Source organism: Ostrea edulis, chromosome 8 (assembly GCF_947568905.1).
Source record: "Ostrea edulis chromosome 8, xbOstEdul1.1, whole genome shotgun sequence".
NCBI classification, from domain to species: domain Eukaryota; kingdom Metazoa; phylum Mollusca; class Bivalvia; order Ostreida; family Ostreidae; genus Ostrea; species Ostrea edulis.
In genome coordinates this window covers 1470024-1487307 of record NC_079171.1, presented here as the reverse complement: position 1 = coordinate 1487307, position 17284 = coordinate 1470024, and the positions used below count along the sequence as shown (strand labels likewise).

The window sequence follows — 17284 nt, the reverse complement described above, 5'->3', positions numbered from 1 at the left end:
CACCTGCCTGAAGGACATGTGTTAAAACAATGTAAAGACTGCAATGGTTGACTGGGAAGAAAACAAGAGGCCTGTGAGCCACAATCACTCACCCGAGTTACCTTGGCTCTGCTCTTGTTCAGCTGTTCTTTGTTTTTCTTGCCCCAAAGTTTACAACATAACTGAAATACAAGGTTAAAAGGTCAACAATCATGGTATGAAATGTACGGTCTTGTCATCATGACTAATCATGGATTTACTGTTGTTGAGAATAATATTTTCCTATATATATTATCATCCAAAACTTTGATCCCTATTGTGAACACACACTATCCACAGGGTTCTGGATTTGGGGGTACTGATTTCATCAAATTTGAATCTACACTACCTGGGTATCCTTGCATATATCAACATGACAGTACTACTCAGAGCTCTGTTGTTCTTGACAAGAACGTTTTCAAAGATGTTATGTATATACTCATGTAAAACTCCTATCCCCTAAAATACCCCACCCTGCCCTTGGAGGCCGTGATTTGAACAAACTTGATGGTACCCATGTCAGGAAGCCTTTATGTAAGTTTCAACTTTTCTGGCCCAACGCTTCTTTAGAAAAATTTCAAAGGACTCCACCCTATTTTTCCATTTTCTTGATTATCTCCATTTTGAAGGGATCATGACTTTTCCTTTTAACAACTTGATTCTCCTAAGGGCCTTCTTCCAAGGATCATTTGTACCAAGTTTAATTGACATTGTCACAGCGGTTCTGGAGAAATCGAATAAGTGAAAACTGTGCATACGGACAAACAGACAGACAGTGCACAAAAAGTGATCAGAATATTTCACTTGAGTTTCCAGCTCAGGTGAGCTAAAAATGTGAAACACTTACAGATACACAGTTTGCTGATGACAAATCATAAAAACTCACTTGAGTTATAAGTTCTGGTGACCTCTAAATTGTTCTAAAATCATGATGTCTAAGAATTAATGATACAGCTGTTTATACTACCACATGTCAATCCTTTCTTCTCCCTTTATGATGCCACGCACTACATCGAAGTATTATCACCTGTAGAAAAAACAAGAAATTATATGATCCAACATTCACTGTCAAGGAATATCTATTATATTGAACTTTTCACCGAAATTTTCAATCAATGCAGCTGGTAAAAACGAAAACCAAGATGGTGACGTGGTATACCTTGTCAATATTATGTTTACAGGAAGACATTTTTTTTTTATTATAGATATTTAAAACGTGGAGTTCCTGTGGAGTTATCAGACTTGAATATACCGGTATATCGCCTCGTGTACAGTGGTACATACTGCTACCAGAAAAATACCGGTACACCGGTTATACCACGCACCTCTAGTGTGGACTACTAAAATTTCATGTGGGCTAAAATGATTTCTTATTTAGGTGCCCACTTGGCCCCTAAGATATTCAGTCAAAGTTGGAACCCTGGGAATAGGTATCACAACATGGTAGTTGTCAAAGTGTTTTAAGTAATAGACATCACGAAAAATGATAATTGTCAAAGTGTCAATAGTAATATCCAAACACGTAAAGTAAAGATTAATGCATAATATCTATTATTTCAACTATGTATAGAGAACAGAATCTTTTTAAACACCCTGCAAATATTACTTAAGTTTTGTTTTGAATCTTTGTATCATCGTGATTATGTGAAACATTTTTGATAAAAAAAATATTGTCCTCTTTATCAGTAATATCCATCACCTTTTTAAACGAACAATAGAAACCATTTGGCCATTTCTTTACTCTAGAATTTTTAGTTTATTGTTTGAGAAAGAAATTTGTTTTGTGAAAACATAATTATGACTGTTAAAAACTCACCAATTAAACAAAAATGGAATATATTGTATGTCAATGCAATAGGCATCACTTTTTGGGCACTTGATTTAAAATGCGAATAATTAAAAAAAATATGCTTTCAACTATCTTTTCCTTTTTATCCTCTGAAAAGTTAGGCTTTCTTGAAGTTTTACAATAACAAGAGGCCCATGGGCCACATCGCTCACCTGTGTCACCTTGGCCCATATCTGAAGACTTTCCATATAAATTTGCATGTAAAACCTTAGTCCCTATTATGGCCCAAATTACCCTTTGCAAACTTGAATCTACACTATGTCAGAAAGCCTTCATGTAAATGTCAACTTCTTTGGCCTAATGGTTCTTGAGAAGAAGATTTTTAAAGTTTTTTCCTATATTTGTATGTAAAACTTTGACCCCCCCCCCCCCCCCCTTGTGGCTCCATCCTACGCCCCGGGGGCCATGATTTGAACAAATTTGAATCTGCGCTATGTCAGAAAGTTTTCATGTAAAAATCAGCTTTTCTGGCTCAGTGGTTCTTGAGAAGATTTTTACTATATATTTGTGTGCAAAAGTTTGATCCCTCCTTGTGGCCCCATCCTACCACCAGGGGCCATGATTTGAACAAACTTGAATCTGCAATATGTCAGGAAGCTTTCAGGTAAATTTCAGCTTTCAGGTAAATTTCAGCTCTTTTGGCCCAGTGGCTCTTGAGAAGAAGATTTTTAAAAGATGCCAACAAATTTTCACTAATTCTTGATTATTCCCCCTTGGAAGAGAGTGTGGCCCTTCATTTGAACAAACTTGAATCCCCTACACCTAAGGATGCTTTTTGGCGAGTTTGGTTGAAATTTAACCCGGTGGTTCATGAGAAGATGAAAATGTGAAAAGTTTACAGACAGATGAACGCCGGCCAAAATGTGATCAGAAAAGCTCACTTGAGCCTTTGGCTCAGGTGAGCTAAAAATGAAGTAATTCCATGACCATTTAAAATTCCAAATAAAGTTTCCTATCTGAGGCCATCATTAAAAATATTTTTGTTTGATGTACTCCGACCCACATTTTTCAAGGTGGGTAGGTAGGTATGTTAATTTTTTTTCTTTTTTTTGCAGTATCGAAAAAATTTATTATTGTCATAAAAACGCAGACTTAGAAATTTATTGATGTTTTCATTAAACATTGGACAAGACAGATTTAATAATTATTGCTATAAAACATTCATCAAAAAAGTTTCTTAGAGAATATAAACCTTTAAAATGAAACAATGTCTATTTCGCTGGAAACCAAATAAAAAAAAAAATTAAAAATTAAAAGTACTGAAAAAAATGATTGGGTGCCCCTACGGGTCGGTCGGAGTACATCAAACAAATCAATTTTTATTTTTGGCCTAAGAACGACCCATATACATTAGGGGTGAATCAATATATCGATATGTACCGGTATACGCCTGTCCAGCGATATACCAGGGTTCGAAATTAACTTTTTCAAGCACTAGTCCGTACGGACTAGTCACTATTGATGTTCACTAGTCCGCAAAGCATTTCACTAGTCCGTCCAGTATATCATAAAATGATCTTCATTTTAATCAAACCAAACACATCACAGTTGCAAGCAATTCAATTTCTGACACCTACAGAAGAAAAAGAGACCACCATACTTTATTTCGCATACAAAATCTTCAGAAGCATACGATATTAACCTCCAAGTTAATCCTTTTATAAACGTCCATAAGTGCGTTCGAGATCGACGTTCCTGTTGTTTTGGTGCTCAGATCTTAGAGTCACAGGAGTTCGAAATTTGATCAATAAAGTCGATAAAATTCACTTGATTGACCAAGTCATGAGCTATAGTGTTAAGAACTACTGTGTTAGTTGCGAATGACGAGAACATGTGTGCATAAACGTGCATGTTCTCAGACCACACTTCTTGCAATTTTTGCACCCAGAACACGTTCTCGTGATATGTACTCGGTGTTCGAAATCGGCAGGAATTTGAGAATTTGTGCACAGCGGTCTCGAACGCACTCCATGTGTTTGGAAGATCAGACTGTCATACTCATGCAAACACTTGATCATGCAGGTAATCAACCATAAGTTCAAACATCTAAGAGACTCAGACAAATATTGCTATAAATCTTTACCAATTCAAGATTGATTTCCGGATTTTCACTAGTCCATACGGACTAGTGCTATAGAGAGTTCACTAGTCCGACACGTTTTTTACTAGTCTCGGACTTACGGACATGAGTTAATTTCGAACCCTGTATACGATAGGGTGTTTCGACGATACGATATAATGTCGGGTTTAAAAATAGCCCTTTTAATAGTCGGGATCGAAGTTCATAATTTAAAAATGGCTTCTAACAGGAACATGATTCCTCAGACTTTAATACCCGCTTTTACATTGTGACATCAGAGATTCCTCAGACTTAAATACCCACTTTAACATTGTGACACATCGTAGATTTCTCAGACTTTAATCCCCGCTTTTACATTGTGACATTGGAGTTTCCTCATACTTTAATTGTCATTGTTTGTTTTGTTATGAAATAAAAGATATTAAAAACCACTTCATTTTTTTTTTTTAATTTTGATATTTTACTTCAGAAAATGCTTAACTACATTGTATATCCAATATATCGGATATCGCATCAGAAAATATTGTATCGTATCATATAGGAAAATCTTGAGCAATACACACCCCTAATATACATGATATACACAATAATACGGAATTCAATTACCGGTCGGTTCTCTGGTTAAAAATTGACATTAATGTAGAGATGATAACATGATAATGAATAAGACCTTTTGAAAATGTTAAACAATTGACCACAGCAGGGTAAACAGCTGTCTGATGTACTTTATTACATAATCACAGACTTTTTTGCAGCCATAAATTACCTGAGGCTGTGACCAACTCTGTGTGCACTGGAGCGACGCGAGATTTCCGGTCGCACGCATTGACTGAATAAACAGATTTTGACTGCATAAACAAACAAGCGATAATGTGTCACTGACAAAGGATTTAAAATACAATTTATTGGAAAAAGGGATTTTCGCCACTTTCAATTTTTTCCCCGCCATTTTTGAAAAAAATTCTCCATTGGCGAAAATGGCGAAGCCCAGCTCGAGCACTGCCAACAACTTATATATATTGTGTTTGATATCACACTTCGAATGGAGCCCATCATCGTGTTGGGGGTGGAGACACAATAAAGTTTTCAAACCCAACAGGAAAAAAATGACTTATTGAGCTGAATACAGTATATGAATTCTCAAATATATCTAGATCTACTCCAATTTCCAACAACAGATGTACAGTTGCAGTTTGTGCATCCCCCCCACCCCCCATCATTTTAAGGTAGTATAATTTACAATGCTTATTTTCTCATTAAATAACATTCTTCAATTTTACCCGTTTAAACCTAGCTCATCTTTCAATAAGGACTAAAATCACTAAAGTATCATGCTGAATTTTCTTCTCATCCTCACAAATGTCAAGGGTTCTGAGTGAACTCACGGTTCTATGGGATGGACTCAGCTGGGGCTGTTAACACTGCAAGAATGTTTTCTCAATGTATCAAGGTCCATATGTCCCAAATCAAGCCGATTTATAAATCCTTGAATATGGATTTGCACCCCCCCCCCCCCTCATGATTTTTAAAATGTCTGTCATTGACTGTGCCACTGGAAAATTCAATAGCAAAAGCAGCACTGATGATTTTTTTTTTTAATGCTAAGTGAGGTTCAAAATAATTTCAGCAAATTAATAATAGTATTTCTTCATGCCACGGTGTTCTGCTGTAACCTCATAGAAATAATTACTGGAAATATCTTGTATATAAATATTATTATCTTTAATTATCAATATTTAGTAAATGTCTATGGGTTGGCACGATAAAGAATTAGTCTCACCGCACTACGTCCTTGAATGAAAAAATAGCACAGAGGCGTAAAAAGATCGCATCCCTCACCCACCTCAAACTGAAGAAAAGCAGGGGAGGTTGACATCCGAGTGACTTGGACAGTGATTTTTCTACATTTTTTACAAGGGTCCTGTGGCTTTCAAATTGGGAAAAATTGTCGACATTTCAGTCAAATTGTGAAAAATCAATTTTATCGTAAAGAAGTTTTAAAATCATATCAAACATTATATTATCTTTATTTTACACATCTAATTTTCTTTAACCTTATAAAATTTTCAACTTTTATATATCCAAATTATCATTGCCATAACTTTTTGTTAAATCTTATGTATAAATATAATTCACATCGATGTTTACTTTATTCAAATACGTTTTCCTTTCATCATTTTATTATTGGGAAAAATGCAAGCTAAATTGGGAAAAATTTGACAATTTTTAAGAGGGGAAAGGGCCGAAATTCGGACCCAAAATGGGTCTTAAAAAATCACTGCTCGGGTGATATATGGGAAAAAGAAAGTTGATAAACTGTACTACCAAGAATTTTGCATTCAATAAACAAATAAAGATTTCTATCTATTAAAAACTTTTGGGAACACTTCTAGTATACCAGTCCCCAAAATATGGCGCTAAAACGTGTGCCGCCAAAGGCGGTCTAGTATATATATATATATATACAGCGATTTTTTTCCCTATATAACTGGTACCGATAAACGGTACCATTCCCAATGCCAAAAACTGTTGATTTTCCCCAATTTTGAGACTAAAAATTCCCAACTTACTTTCCGAAAAATAGACCGCTGACATCGTAATTTACTTAGTCTGAAACGTTGTACAAGTTAACTAAAATGTTCACTTCTGGTATTAAATTGAAAGTACAGATCATGGCAGTGCACATGTTACGTAGAACTACATCGATTCTAAAACAATCCAACAGCAAATATTACCGTAAAAAGTTTGTAAAGAGATGAATAGTTCTTGTTTTGTTCTCTTTTTTTTCTTTTCTTTTAGTTAAAATCATTTGCTGAAACTTTTGTAGAAAATTCCCAATTTGTTCGATTTTGACGCTATTTTTTCCAATCGAATGGGTACCGGTACCAGTACCAGTGGGTAGAAAAAAATCGCTGATATACGGTCGCGTTAGCGATCAGTGAAATCGCTAAAACAGAAAGAAATCACAAAAATAAGCCCAAATTCGAATTCCTCGTAAAAAATCCTCGTAAAAAATGAAGTTTAAAAAAAAACTTTTTTAAATCAGTTTTTTAAATCCGAAATGAAAAATAATGCAAGACGTACATTTTTTGTTGTAAAATAAATGGAATCCGTTGTTGAGCAAAATAATCACGTGCGCTTTGTATACGTAATTCTCATGAATATTCGTATGATACGATGTCACTGGTTTTGATGTAAACAAACTGAACAGCTGATTTGTGTTGAAATGCCCCTAAAACTGAAAGAATTTTTTTTTATTTGTGCTGATGTAAGAGAGTTGATTAACTGGTTAATAGGATTATCTGTTTTGATAAATTTGGACAGCAAAATTTGTGGCAGCTGTGACAACGGGAAATTTAGATTAAGAAAGGATTCATCATATTCAAGCGACGGATTTGTATGGAGATGTTCTAACAAAACCTGCAACAACAAAAATTCCATCAGGACTGGTAGCTGGTTCGAAAAGCACAAATTAACGCTGGAAAAAGTTTTGTTAATAAAATATTTCTGGGTATACAAAGCTAGTGAAAGTTTCGTGAGACACGAACTTGAAATTGCAAATCAAACTGTTGTTGATTGGTATAATTATTCCAGAGAAGTGTGTACCTGCATTTTAGAGAAGAATTCAGAAAAAATAGGAGGAGTGCGAAAATTTGTTGAAATTGACGAAAGTAAATTTGGTAAAAGAAAATTTCACAAGGGACGGAAAGTTGACGGTGTCTGCGTTTTGGTGGGATTGAAAGGGAGACGAAAAGGTGCTTTTTTACAACAGTGGCAGATCGAACACGAGAAACTCTGCTTGAAATAATAAAAGCCAACATACAGCCCGGTACAACTATAATTAGCGATTGCTGGAAAGCTTATGATATTCTTGATAAAGAAGGGTTCGAACATTTAAAAGTAAATCATTCTGTAAACTTTGTAGATTCCGATACAGGGACACACACCAATACTATAGAATCCACTTGGCGTACATTGAAAAAGTCATTACCGGCCAGCGGCACAGTTAAATCTCTGTACGATACTTATTTTAGTCAGTACTGCATCCGAAAATAATATCTTACAGACTGCCAAGATCCATTCCTTAAATTTCTAGAACTCATTAAATCTGTATATGACCCCTCGATACTCGTACCCAATCTTACTTCATCAAAGCCAAAGGAACCCTTGATTGCCAAACAACGACTAGTTCTTCAACCCCTCGATCTGATTAATGCAAACAACAGATTAGATGATTTCATGTTATAAGGTAAGAATTTTTTAAAAACTATATTTGACTTGTCGGGGGCTTTTATTTTTATCGCACGATTTTCATTGCTCAGCATCCGTGGCGAAAATGCAAATGGCGGCATGTTTACATTCCGCTTAGCAACGGCAAGGGAAATAACTGTTCATGCACAGTCGCGTGCTTCGGGGGACCGGTATACTAGAAACTTCCCAACTTTTGTTATGTGTGATGTAAAATTACAACAATATTTAGGCCATCACATTCCGCGATTATCCGGAATTTCTCAGTGTTAACTTTGATTTTACTGCGATAGTTCAGCAGCAAATGGCGTGACGTCACACAAAACTTATGGCTAGTGAATATTTTCGAAAGTATGTTTATTTTGGATTTTAGAGTAATTGACGGCAATTAAAAGGGTGACTGATCCAGAAATCAGGTGGGACACATCGACTGATGTTATTTATACCGGGTACTGCTGTCTTTTTCACGCAACATAGCACTGGAGCAGATTTTGCCGAAATCGTGTTGCATTCCTGTCGCTTCGCTCGCGAAGCTCAGTGGTAACTAGTATTTATGCCCATTTCTCATATATTTCTACTTTATTGATAAAAATTGCCGACTCCTGTCGTAGAACATACATGTATCTATAGTGTAAAATCAGCATGCAACACCTTGTAAAGGACAAGTGGTCAAATTAGAAAAAAATATTTTGGGCCATTAAAATATTGTTTAGGCTTGCAAAATTATTATACTAGGAGGCCCGAAGGGCCTGTGCTTCACAAAGTGTTTCGTGAAGACTGTGAAAATAAAACAAACAAAACGCATACATGGGTGTTGATTTTTTTCTTGAAAGATATTCAAATTAAAAAAAAAAAAAAACTTGTAGGTCTTATTTACAAAATCTTTTCCCATGGCAAGTAGAAATTTGAAAATGGCGACCAGAAATACTTGGATCACTCACAGGGGCTCGTCACGAAATATAGAATAGACGATGTCAAATTTTATTTCAAAAATTTCGTGACGAACCCCTGTGGATCACTGGTAAATCACGTGATTCTGTAATGGAGAAGGCGACTACTGTGCTCATTAACAAACAACAATAATTCCGCGATATAATTCTTACTTTACAACTTGTGTACAGTTCCTTCTTTTCCTTTCTATTGGAATATCCAGTATATGAAAACAAGCCCGTCTTGTACAAACTTCGAATTTCCTTTCACTTCTTCCGCATTCTTCTCGCGCGCTCTCGCCTGCTTGGCGCTTGTTGGGTTAGGGTAAAACTAGTCCTTAGGAAGTTCTTGCGCAATTGGTTGCGCAGGTGAGTCCTACTAAAGAATAATAAATAACCCTGGGAATTTTTCAATTATTACAATTACGTAGACTGATTGACTACATTTGTTTTTGATGATAGTGCAAGCAAACTAACGAATTTGCATCCATATATAACTTATTTTATTTTAGATCCCCTGTGCTCTTTAATTTCTGTCATCTCGATCCCGAACTAATTTGTATATAGATTAATAGAACTCAGAATTATTTGTTAGTTTGATTATTATTTGCACTTTCATCAACATATAATTTAGTCGAATTGTTAATACGCTTGTAATAATTAAAAATCCGGGGGTGTCAGCGGGTATTTGACATTGGGAAGGAGAACTGTATCAGAAGGCGGAGGGGGTGGGGGGTGGGGGGTGGGGGGTTAAGGTATTCAATGTATAACAACCATAATTCATATCTAGTAAATCGATAGTGGGATTCTTGTATTCATTGTATCAGTTTGATAGGTTCATCAAATAAAAATAATCCACCATAGAATTTTTTTTAAATTTTGATTACTGTTTGACTTATTTCACCTAGAATTTTACATTGTTCAAAGTCTATGGGAAATTCATGTTTTATCAAAATATATTTAAAAGAAATTATATTTTTCATACAAATCTCATGGCAAAAAGTTACATACACTTTCTCGTTATAAAAATTAACGCAAATAAGTACGAAGGGCAGATAACTCTTGGGGAAAAAAAGCTTAAGGATGTAAAAAGGCCAGCTTCTAATCGTTTACATGTACATCAAACAATAAACATTGAATTTGATTTAAATCATTCAAATTGTACATTATTGTGGTGTGTGTATACGAATTCAATCATCAGATGCTGACCAGCATTCTACACACTCTAAACTCAGTGATAACACATGATGCTGCACACACTTTATTAAACTCAACTCAACTCACATACGATATCGTCATAACATTCAAGTTCGGATATAAACGGATCATATTACAATTATCCTCTCTTTATACATTGAATACCTGACATTCAGATTTACATCAGACAGAGTTCCGGTGACCATTGAGGTAATTTATACCACTATTTTCCGGAATTCTCGCTCATCCCGATACTTTTTATTTCCCTAACCTTATGTCTCCGGAAACCACTGACTCCGGCATCTTGAGTCATCGGAAACTTTGATTCCGCGCGGCAGACCCCCCCCCCCCCCCCCCCTTCTTTGCCTGCTGTCGATCTCTAGCTTCCACACTGCACACATTCTTAACGAAAAAGTCGGGTGCCAGCTCCCATGGTTCGGCCTCGAGGGGGATATCCCCACCCCCACCATCCAATATGGCCTCCTTGGAATTTGACCTAGTTCCAGGGCAAGCTAAGGGGGCAATATCATATCTTGCTGTAAATGTGCTGAGCTTAATCCCTGCCTCAGTGTGGGGGTCCACACTGCACACATTCTTAACGACAAAGTCAGGTGCCAGCTCCCATGGTTCGGCCTCCAAGGCTGATCTTATCGCACTGCCTCCGGAGATAGACACTTCCTCATCTGAGGCATTGACAATGCTGGTCACCAACGTTCTCTCCCTAACAGAAGTGTGCGGCACCAATAAGACGTCCGAGATCTGCTTGATCTGAGGGCTGACTACAAAATCTCCCAGCTCCTTATCCAAACGACAAGGGCATAGGACGACTGTAGCAGCTGGGACCCGGATAGACTTAGTTACTGAAAGAAGGTGTTGCACGTCTCGTGTTAATTTCCCTAAAGGTGTTGCGTGAGATATCGATGAAATAAAGTTATTCAAATAAACATATTGTATGACAAAAACAATTGGAACTTATGTCTTGGTTCAAACTTTTTGAAAAATAAATTTAAACTAGATGCTGTCATGAGACAGTAATACCCGCACGTAAGTGTTTGCCTTTAAATGTACTCTCTGTCCAAATGGCGGATCCAGAGGGGAATCCGGGGATTGGCACACACCCCCCCCCCCCTTTCTGTGGGACATCTTTGTAGCTGGTTTGTTTTTAATATGATACTGCTAATATTTGTAGGCAATTATTTTTAATGTACAAGTTAAATATAAACTAGCACTGGGTGATACACGTATATTTATTTTTATCGATTAATTTTTTTTTATTTTTTTTTGGATTCCTGGACCCCCCCCCTTTTTTATATCGCTGAATCCTATAATGTTTAACTAGCAAAGACGCCACAGTGTGATTTGGCTACGTCATTGCATTCTCAGTTCCAAAAGGGGATGAAGAAGTTGACTCAGTAATTTGACAACTAGGTCTAACGCTATTAAAACAAAGTACGTACTTAAAGCTAAACCTCGATATACCAAATCTTCAAAACATGACTGAATTCATCGTTTAAGCTTACATTTTCACTACATACCGTTTCGACTGCCTACCATAAGAGAGAGAGAGAGAGAGAGAGAGAGAGAGAGAGAGAGAGAGCAATAAATCGAAAGTTCCTAGCAGAAACAACACATAAGACATGGAGGATCCAGAAGGGGGGGGGGGGTACAGTGCGTCTGTTGTTGACCCTTTGTAAGTTGTTCTGTGTATTTGTGAATATATCTGTTTATAAGTGTTTTTCCGGTGTTCTTTGTGTGTAGGAAATCACTTTATTGGCGTCGCCGGTAGGATATTTTGCCCACCTGCGCCGCGGATCATAGCGGGGGCCGCGTGGTCGCAGGTGGGAGCCATTTTGAAATGTTAGAATTTCTTGGTTAATTTTGTTAGTTTACATGGTTAAATGTAATTATTGTACTTGTGTTGTATTATCCTGGTTTGTGGCTAGGCAGTAATTCTGATGGCCTGGTATTCTGGTCAGGTTAGTCCGAGATGGATAGGTGACGGGGGCATCCCGGGGGGTAAGGTAGTCGGGCAGGAAAGCTTGGCGGGTACCCAAATAAGGGATGCAGGGTCGCCAGGTGGCAGGGGTATTCCGTGGGGTGATGTTACGCGGGGCGTGACGGGCACCCAAGGATGGAATGCGGGGCCACATCGGGGACTTGAAACGGACCAAAATTACCACCTAGATAGAATGGGTTCTGTTGTAACTTCAGGTCAGGGACATGGGACCGGGACAGTTAATCTGTCACAGGCGTTTCTAATGCTAGAGACCCAGATGGCACAGTTGACTAACAATGTCAGTAACATGATCAGTCAGGCAATGTCTAGGAGAAACAGTAGAGGTGGCGACAGTTCCATAGTAGTGGCTCAGCAATTAGCGGGGTGTCCTGGGAATGTAGGTAACTATTGTCCAGGGGTGATTTGGGGGTTTCATCTTTAAATCCAGGTTGGGATACCTTGTCCGTAGGTCAAGTAGGGGGGGGGGAGGTTACCCTGAACCAACTCTGCCAGTTATATTGGACGAGCAGGTTGGTTGTCCCAGCGTGGTGGGTGGGCCATGCCATAGAGTCCTCAGCAGTAATGGGTCGGTATCTTTGGAGAACACCTATTACATTAGCTGTACTAGTAGTGGTGGTAGTCATGACCAACCTCAGTCTCCCCATCATTTGCCCATCTATGCAAACGAGAGTTCCCCAGGGCCCCCATATCACCAGTGCATCTCGAAGGGCCAGTCAGGTGTTGGCGCATCACAGTTGAAGTTGCAGACGAGCGAGGTGCCTGTGAGGCCTATGAGCAATGCAGATAGGGGTATGCGTTTCGGTCTCTCGCCAGTCAGACGTGGGATTAGACATAAAAGGTCAAGGTCGAGATCTCCACTCGTTAGGCATGTCAGTACAGAAGACTGTAAGGCTGCTAGTAGGGATGGTCCCAAGTTGTCTAGTCAGTGCGTGTTAGTTGGTCGGTCCCCAAGGACCGGGGCTCAAAATAGGTCGGGGCAGGTGCTTCGTAAGCCCTTATTAGGTAGCTCCATTACAGCAAGGTCAGTAGTCGACAGTGCATGTCATGAGGTCAGAATGCCAGTGAAACGGAGTAGTTGTGTGTCTGTGGTGGGCAGTAGTGTTTTGTTGTCGACGGGTGTGGTTGTTCAGAGGGCCCGGAGTGAAGTAGGGGTCAGGGACACATGGTCGGTGCAGACAGGGGTGCTGCCAGGCACATATGAAAAGTTGTGTGGTTGGCCGGAGGACACTGAGGCAGGTGTTAGTCACCAGGGTGGTGGGCTGGAGAACACCGGGGATAGTGTTTGTTGCCATAGTGATATGACTTCTCGGGGTAGCTCTGGGTGTTCTCTGGGTTTTGATGTTGACATGGCTGTTGATGTGTTCTGCGATGTGGATGATGATCCTTCCACAGTCGAGTCGGGGTGTCAGGTTGAGGCACGGTCTGGTGTGGTCGGTATATCATGTCTCTCAGCTCATGATCAGCTGAGTTTGAGTGGTTGGACCAGTAGTGCTGGACGGCGGGAAATTGATGTGGCACGGGCTCTGGTTTTGCATTCTGTTGATGGCCAGTACTCGGATGCAGAGGACGAGTCTGGGGGCGAGGATGCAGTTGAGTGTCATGTTAGTGATACTGGATTATTCCAGGTTGGAATCGATGCATGCGCGGAGGTTTGTGATGAGGGCTGTGTTGGTATTCCATGCAATAGTGAAAGCATGCAGGCCTCAGTTGTAGTGTTAGAGACTGTTGCTGAGCGGCACAGTCTAATCATTACCAATGCCCCAGCTATCATTGAAGCAGTGGCCTATCAGTTCCCAGGGGAGTCTGTCCCCAAGGCACCTGATAAATGTACCATTGTGTGTTGGTCTGCTGGAGGGTGTGTTGTGTCTGCCTCTCGTGGAGATGACTCCGCTGATGTGGGGTTTGTGGCTTTATCCGGTGCGGCCTAGTGGGATAGTAGTGTTCCTTCTCTGACTGAGGGGCTTCCTCCTGATAAACGTCTAAGCAATGAATGGGATGGGTTTGTTGCTTGTGGCTTCGCGAGTATCCATTGGTCGTGGGATGATGGCTATGCATTCCACGTTCAACTAACAGTGAACCAAGGACAACCCAGGTTTGGTCATCGCAAGGGGGTACGAAAGAAAGTTAATAAGTTATGTGAGGGGTGTGAACTCCTCCATGCACACAGTACCCCGAAATACGGGGAATGGTAGATTAGGCTGCCGTAACCCAGCCGTTCTTGGACAGGGGTATTTCCTTGTGGTGTTTCCGGATCTGCTGACCTGGAAGATGTGATGTCCTCTGGTGTGATGTGCCGTGTCCGATGTCCAAGATGATACCTGTCCTGTGACGTTTTCATGTGGAAAGTTTGTGACCGTACGTGACTCTGTGATGTGACTTTCCTGTTACTGGACTTTCTGTGATGCGTTGTGTGACCGTGACTTTCTGTGTTGTGAACTTTTTGGACTGCTAAATTGCTATGATTTTATAGAGTAAAGTTTATCATACTGTACATCATAGGTGTAATTCATTCATTTATTTGTAGATTGTATGTATCTAATGTAAGCTACAGTGTTGCATGTTTGGTTTATCGGAATTGGGACATTCCTCCTCAAAAGAAGGGGAGTGTAGTGATTTTGGGGGGTGGATTTTTGGTATTTCTGATCGGGCTCGGAGTCCTCTGAGCCTGCACGTGTTTCTCTCTCTCTCTCTCTCTTACCCACGAACTCTAGGCAAGCGGACGGGCGTTTAATTGCGCAGCACTATAGTCGTTATATTTGTTGACCCTTTGTAAGTTGTTCTGTGTATTTGTGAATATATCTGTTTATAAGTGTTTTTACAGTGTTTTTGTGTATTGGAAAACACTTTAGTTTCATCGTTGTCTTAAAACTAAGATTCTGTACAATATTATCAATTTTGTTTTAATCTCCTCTTCTGAAATATGCCATTGTTACAAACAAATATTTTTTTTGATTTCCATTTCTTTTAAATTGGTAGTAGGTAGGTGCGCATAAGGCGGGGGCGGAGTAAACAGAGAAAACTCTTGGAATCGCGCACATGTATGTGCAATGGTGTTGAATTTATCCATTAAGTATTAAAATCACCATTATATTACAATGCGTTTTATGCTCACAGGCAGTGTTGTTTACACAGCTTTATTACTTTTTTTTTTTTTTACTAATATCACCTACGTAGATTAAAAAAACAATATCTTGGTGCTGTACAAAATATAGAGAAAAAATACTTTTACTATACAAATCACTTCAATACTAGTAGATTAAATGTAAATTGCCAATCAGTATAATCAATTAAACAGGGGATTAGTATTTGATATTAAATACATACAAATCACGGGGTGACAACACCATGCATGTAGACTATACACACGTGTATACAACTAATCATATATACACTATACACACGTGTATACAACTAATCATATATAGACTATACACACGTGTATACAACTAATCATATATAGACTATACACACGTGTATACAACTAATCATATATAGACTATACACACGTGTAAACAACTAACCATATATAGACTATACACACGTGTATACAACTAATCATATATAGACTATACACACGTGTATACAACTAATCATATATACACTATACACACGTGTATACAACTAATCATATATAGACTATACACACGTGTATACAACTAATCATATATAGACTATATACACGTGTATATAACTAATCATATATAGACTATACACACGTGTATACAACTAATCATATATAGACTATACACACTTGCATACAACTAATTATATATAAACTATACACACGTGTATACAACTAATCATATATAGACTATACACACGTGTATACAACTAATCATATATAGACTATACACACGTGTATATAACTAATCATATATACACTATACACACGTGTATACAACTAATCATATATAGACTCTACACACGTGTATATAACTAATCATATATAAACTATACACACGTGTATATAACTAATCATATATACACTATACACACGTGTATACAACTAATCATATATAGACTCTACACACGTGTATATAACTAATCATATATAAACTATACACACGTGTATATAACTAATCATATATACACTATACACACGTGTATACAACTAATCATATATACACTATACACACGTGTATACAACTAATCATATATAGACTATACACACGTGTATACAACTAATCATATATAGACTATACACACGTGTATATAACTAATCATATATAAACTATACACACGTGTATACAACTAATCATATATAAACTATACACACGTGTATACAACTAATCATATATAGACTATACACACGTGTATACAGCTAATCATATATAGACTATACACACGTGTATACAACTAATCATATATAGACTATACACACGTGTATATAACTAATCATATATAGACTATACACACGTGTATACAACTAATCATATATAGACTATACACATGTGTATACAACTAATCATATATAGACTATACACACGTGTATATAACTAATCATATATAGACTATACACACGTGTATACAGCTAATCATATATAGACTATACACACGTGTATACAACTAATCTTATATAAACTATACACACATGTATACAACTAATCATATATAGACTATACACACGTGTATACAACTAATAATAAATAGACTATACACACGTGTATACAACTAACCATATATAAACTATACACACGTGTATACAACTAATCATATAGACTATACACACGTGTATATAACTAATCATATATAGACTATACACACGTGCATATAACTAATCACATTTAGACTATACACACGTGTATATAACTAATCATATATACACTATACACATGTGTATATAACTTATTATATATACATTATACACACGTGTATACAAGTGTTTCACCAATGAACACGTCAGGTATAACATTATGTGATAAGTGATATGTACCACACCAGTACTT

General features: G+C 37.9%; 1 protein-coding gene across 1 annotated transcript in view; it reads right to left on the bottom strand.

Moving 5' to 3' along the window:
* Positions 1-17284, bottom strand: part of LOC125682852 (uncharacterized) — a 265876-nt gene that overhangs the window by 145286 nt on the left and 103306 nt on the right. Inside the window, exon 7 of the mRNA XM_056147887.1 lies at positions 93-161. The gene's annotated coding sequence lies outside the window, so the exon portion shown is untranslated. The remainder of the gene's footprint in view (positions 1-92; positions 162-17284) is intronic.